Here is a 6320-nt window from a genome sequence, read left to right as displayed (position 1 = left end):
ATTTTCTTCTGCATCTCGGCAGAAATCTTGGATTGCTGTTGAGATGGGGATGATAAGACTATCAAGCCGGTTTGATGGGAATAGCCCATTTAACCTACATTTATGGATTCCCTTTAGGCCAGTATTTGGTTCATGGAATAAGGGCTTAGGAATGGGTGTTTATTTCTATTTCACTGATTCTTTTCGTTAATAAGTTATTTATTTTTTGGTTATTAGTTATTTATTTTCTTCTAAAATGTAAATATATCCTTAGAATAAATAAATAAAAACCAAATTATTTTTTTATATTTGAGTTCTCAAACAAAATTTTGTTTTTGAAAACAAGTGAGAATTGTTTTTAAAAATTATTCTCAAAACTCTCATTTGTTTTTTAAAAACAATTCTCAAAAATGTTTTTTAAAATGTTCATAAATAAGTTCTTAATTTCTCAATTTTCATAACATTTTTTTTTTGTTTATTATACTTTACTCCTCAACCTATACCTTGTTTTGCACATTATCCTATCGAGTTTAAAATAGAGTAATATGCTCTCCATACTTTATAATTACATGTAATACACATTTTTGGAGTGACGGTATCACCAATATTGGATGGAAGGAAGGTGTATGTGCTTTTTATGTGACTTGTTTAAGTGATGACAAAAAAGTCATTTTCATTCAAAAACCCCCCAAACCCCATTTTCATTTTCCAAAAAATCACATTCAAATTTTAACAAAAACCTAAAATTTCACATTGGGAAAGAAAAAATAATAAAATCTAGAAGATAAAACTACAGTTTGGCAGCCAAGAAAGGATCGAGCTCATAATTAGTTCATAATTTATATGACCTTGTTCTCACTTTTCAGATTTTCTTGAACCTAGGTTTGTTTTTTTTTATGTTTTTGGTCCAAACCAAGCCTAAGACAACTGCATCAGTTGACTTTAAGGTTCTCATCTTGGAGGGATCCAAAAGAAAATGAGAGTGAGAAAAAAGAGGAGGTTTTCCAAAACAAAAAACCCAAATGCTCACTAAAATCTCAAATTCAATCCCACAGTCAAAACTACGACAAAGAATTCCATGAACTAACACCAATTCATAAATTAAATCTGATTTCTCAACTTAAAACTGATACTAAGAACCCCATAACATAACACCAATTCAACCAAATTCTATTCGATTTCTCAAAAACAAAGAATTGGATTGCCAAAAAAAAAAAAGGGAGAATTGTGTTTTGGGTCCAACTGGGCCCAAAAATTAACATTTGATCCATATATCATATATATTTAAGCCCAAGACCTAAACAAAGTATGAAAATTAAGATGAAGGATATTGTCCTTCATTAATCCCTAAAATACCCTTAACCCTTATATAGATACAAGTGAATATGAATTTCAATTTTTTTGTGTTTTTTTTTCCCTTTTATATTCCCTATTAAGTATTACTCATTTATAACTTTTTTTTTTCTTCCAATCTATATTTCTATTTTATGTCAAATAAAAAGTAATAATGTTTTTTTGTTTTTCATTTTTAAAGATATTGAATCTTTTTACTCTTATTATAAGCAATGATAAAAATTTTGGGATTTTTTATCCAAATATTTTTTATCTTTTTGTATTTATCTTTTAGTTTAATTTTTTATTTTTTTATTTTAAATTTATATTACCCTTTCATTTATATTTTTCTCTTATTTTTAATTATCTTTTATATTTTCTACATTAACCATATTTAAAAAAAAAAAAATTTAAATTGACTATCACTTCACTCTATTATATATATATATATATATAATAATCTTTTTGCTCTTATTATAAGTAATGATAAAAATTTTGGGATTTTTCATCCAAATATTTTTTATTTTTTTGTATTTATTTTTTAGTTTAATTTTTTATTTTTTATTTTAAATTTATATTACCCTTTCATTTATATTTTTCTCTTAGTTTTAATTATTTTTTATATTTTCTACATTAACCATATTTAAAAAAAAATTAAATTGACTATCACTTCACTCTATTATATATATATATATCCTTTTAGCTTTTTAATTTTTAATGTTTTTATTTTAAAATTTTTATAAAGATAAATTTATTGAAAAAAATTAACTAAAATATGACATTCTAATATTATATTAATAATTTTTCTTATCTAGATAGATTAATGCAAAGTATTTTGATTCATAACAAGAAAATTGTTAGTACAATTTTTTAGTAAAACTTTAGAAATTAAATTTCAAATAAAATATATTATATAGAATTTTATCTAAAAATTATTGAAAGTGGTATTTAATTTTTTTTTATTGACTTTCAAGATAATCTTAGTAAAAAATTATGATGATTGTAGGTTATCAATTTTTATTTTTAAAAATAGTTTTCATTTTTTAATTAAATGTTTTTTCAAAAAGAAAATATAAAAAATATAAATCATATTACTATTTTTTAGAAAATATTTTTTAAAATAGTTTTTGAACATATTTTTTCTTTATTTATAATTTAAAATAGAAAATAATGCTGATTTTCAATTATTTATTAAAAAAATTAAAAATAATGAAAAATCCAAATTGTTAAAATAGAATTATTATTGTTGCATTAATAGTGGTGCAATAAAGACAAAAAAAAGCTTATGTGAAAGGTCATTGGGTATTTTAGTCCATCACTATTTTATATCCTTAAAAGGTAATGTATAGAAATTTGAAGGATATATTAGTCTTTTAACATCTCATATCCTTTCCATCAATTATGAAAGTTATATGGACCAAATGGTAATTTTTGGGCCCAATTGGACCCAAATTACAATTCTCCCAAAGAAAAAGGGAGAATCTCAAAAAACAAAATTCTAAATTTACAATAAAATCCCAAACTTCAACACCCACACAAAAAAAAAAAAAAAAAAAAAAATGAAAAAAAAAAAAGAAAGCAAAATAGCAGGGCACTTGAGTACCATGGTTCGGGGTCTTGAGGCGAGCAGAGAACGAGAAGGAGGATGACTCTTATTTGGGGATTTTGCAAATTTCCAATCGACGGAGAGAGGAGAGAGATGATTTAGGATTTATAATATTCAATTTTTATTTTGAATTTATTGATTTTTTTTTCAATTATTTTGATTTTGATTTAATAGACATTTGATTAATCAACCTAATAACTTAATTTAAGTTATTAAGTAAATTTAATATATTTAGTAAAATAATATGATTTAAAGTCAAAAATAATTTTAAGTAATAAACAAAACCAATTAACTCATTTTTAAGTACACATGTTTATTTTACTTTCTTATCCTCATTTATCAGAATTCCCTGCACGATCTTTTTTGTTATTCCACGACTTTTATTGTTACTCAACTTACTTTGCCCCAATTATAATTTATAAAAATAAATATTTTAATTTAATAATTTAGAATAAATTTTAAGTTAATATTATCAAATAACCTTAAATTAATAATTAAATAATATGTTTTAAGTTAATAACTTAAATATAATTTAACTTAAAACAACCTAAATTATTAAGTAATAAGTTATCAGTTTTATCAAATACCCCTTAATGTTTTCTTGAAACCCATCATATATTTTTAAGATTGGTGATTTTATAATAGTTATTTGATTTATTTGAAAGGCTTTTTGATAAAGAAAACTATCTTTTTATTTGATTAGTGAAAATTTTAAGAGAAAAATAAGAACTTAAAATTGAATTTAATTTATTTTCAACTACTATTTGATATTAATAAAATTTATTTTATTTTTAATAAGAAATAAAATTTTTCATATTTTATTTAATTTCATTATCCTCTAGTCTACTTACGTCGATTTTTTTCATTTAAAAATTATCTTTTTGGTAAAATCCAAGGAATGAATGAGAATAACTTTTTGTTTTCATTTTATTTTTAAAAAATGAAGTAAAACGTGTCATCATAGGAATTTATGATAGTAACATTTTTTTTAATTGAAGTCATCAAAAAATTGAATAGTCGCTTTAGGATGGTAGCATGAAGGTGGTCTGGACATGAAGGGGTGGAGTTGAAATCAACAAGAATCATCACAAGACCCAAAGTTCCATGTGGTATTCAAAATTAGGGTGAATATATTCACATCTGAAGTTTTTGAAAGGGTCGATGACGAGGAAATAGTGATTTTTATATGATATTTTACTTTTATGAAATAAAAATTTTCGTTAATAAAAAGTAATTTTTAATTACTAAGGATTTGTTTAATAATTATTTTTAAAAATAGTTTTGATAACAGTTTTTTAAATCTTTATAAAATAAAAGTATGTTTGAAAACCTAAAATGTTTTTAACCTATCTTTAATATTTTTAAATATGTTTTAAAAATAATTTTTATATATAATGTTTTGTTTTTAATTATTCTATTCTATATGGTTCTATAATTATTTCTTAAAATAGTCCTAGTGAAAAAAAAAAGAAAACAATTAAAAGATGTTATCAACACCCTGTGTTTCCTATTGTTAAGAATCGAAAATAAAAAATAATTTTTAATTTTCAAATATGTTTCTTGTGTTTTTGGTTCAGAGAACAGAAAACAGTTTTCAAACATGCCTCAAATTTTCCTGATCTTTTTGCTATAAATTTAGATAGATCGACTTAAAATAATATTATGTGAATTTATATTTGGATTCGCCTAATCATTCTACAATTCCTCTTTCAAACCTTAATCCTAATAATATATTTATTTAAATTTTTTTATATACCTAAAATGCCGTTATCGTTATTCTCTTCGATTCCTATTTCTTATTCATTCTTAAAATAAAAAAAACACATTTAAGATAAGTTTAAAGCTAATTTTAATCTTTTTATATGTTATTTTAATTCATGCATTAATATCATGTTTATAATATTATGTGAATTTTGATGAAATTTTTTCATAAAGATAGTTAAAAAATAGTTATGAATAATTTAGAAGTGTTTTAGAATTGAGAAATTTTGGAAAAAAACTGAAAAAATAGAAATCCTATTTTGTGGTGTTCAGACTTGCAAGGTTAACCATGAAAGTATGTTCAAAAGTGTAGTTTTGAACATTGCAAGTCTTAAAATTCTAAAAAGAAAATGGTTAAAGAGAAATAATAATAATAATAATAATAATAATAATAATAATCAATTTCATGGTGTTCAGACTTCCAAACCTGGACCCTAAAAGCATGTTTGAAAGTACAGTTTCAGACACCCTTAACATAGAGAAAGTATAGTTATGGGTGCCCTTAAAGGATGTTTGAAAGTGTACGGATAGTATTAATTTTAAAGGTATTTTGGTTGTTTCATTGAAGGTTGTTTTTGTCATAATTTTCTTTTAAATTTAAGAGGATGTATAAAGATATTTAATGATGTAAATATTAACACTCTAATATTATTATAAATTATTATTTTATTTTTAATTGTGCGGTAATACAATACTTCAATAGAAATAAATATCTTAATTCCAAAATCTTTCACTTATCTAAATACAAGAATTTGAATCATTAAATTCCATCACCTCTAAGGTGCATTATTTTCGTATTTGCTTATTTCCGGAAACAATATAATTTTAAAAAATTGGTTTTGTTTTCGAAAACAAAAATAGTGAATATGCATATGTCAAAAAACTTGTAGTTTAAGCCATTTTCAATTGTCGAAAGTGTTGTTGTATGCACAAATTTTGCGAGGCAAAATTAACAAAACAATAGAAAAATAAAATATTTTATTAAAAATAATAAATTGTGAAGTACAATATTTGTAGTAATATTCTTTACAAAATAATACATCTATATGATTCTTTCAATTTGACCATAATTTGGAAGACAACGGTGAAACTTTTTATTTTTTATTTTTATTTTTTATTTTATTTTAGAGATTAATCAAGGACCACAAATAACTTGTTCTCAAATGAACTCATTGAAAGGATGAAGATTGCATGTGTAGCACTTTTGTCATTTCTTGGACTTGTAGAGAGATTTTGCAAAGTTTTTTCTTCTTTGTGAAGCTTTTTTTCATTAATTTTTTTTTTAACAAGAGAATATTTATTTATTATTTATTCTCTTTTGACTGTAATTGAAAAATTTTATTTGAAAGACTAAATTTACATGATTAAAGTCATGAGGGGGCTTTAGGTCCAAAGCGGACATACAAGATTGGGAGTAGGTCATTACATGTCACGTGTTACATTTTTAACATATGCCACATGTCAAATGTGTGTAGGACGTATCACTCATCGATCCTAAATTAGGGAACCACATTTTTTTTGAAGGCCAATTTAATGATAATTTATTTTACTAAAATTTTTGATATCTATAGTCATATTTAAAATTAAATAAAAAAATATAATTTCCATCGTTCCTAATAAATAACCTCTATCCAAGAAGTGA

The sequence above is a fragment of the Vitis vinifera genome, chromosome 14 (assembly GCF_030704535.1).
Source record: "Vitis vinifera cultivar Pinot Noir 40024 chromosome 14, ASM3070453v1".
In the NCBI taxonomy this organism is placed as follows: Eukaryota; Viridiplantae; Streptophyta; class Magnoliopsida; order Vitales; family Vitaceae; genus Vitis; species Vitis vinifera.
Note: the sequence above shows the minus strand (reverse complement) of the source record.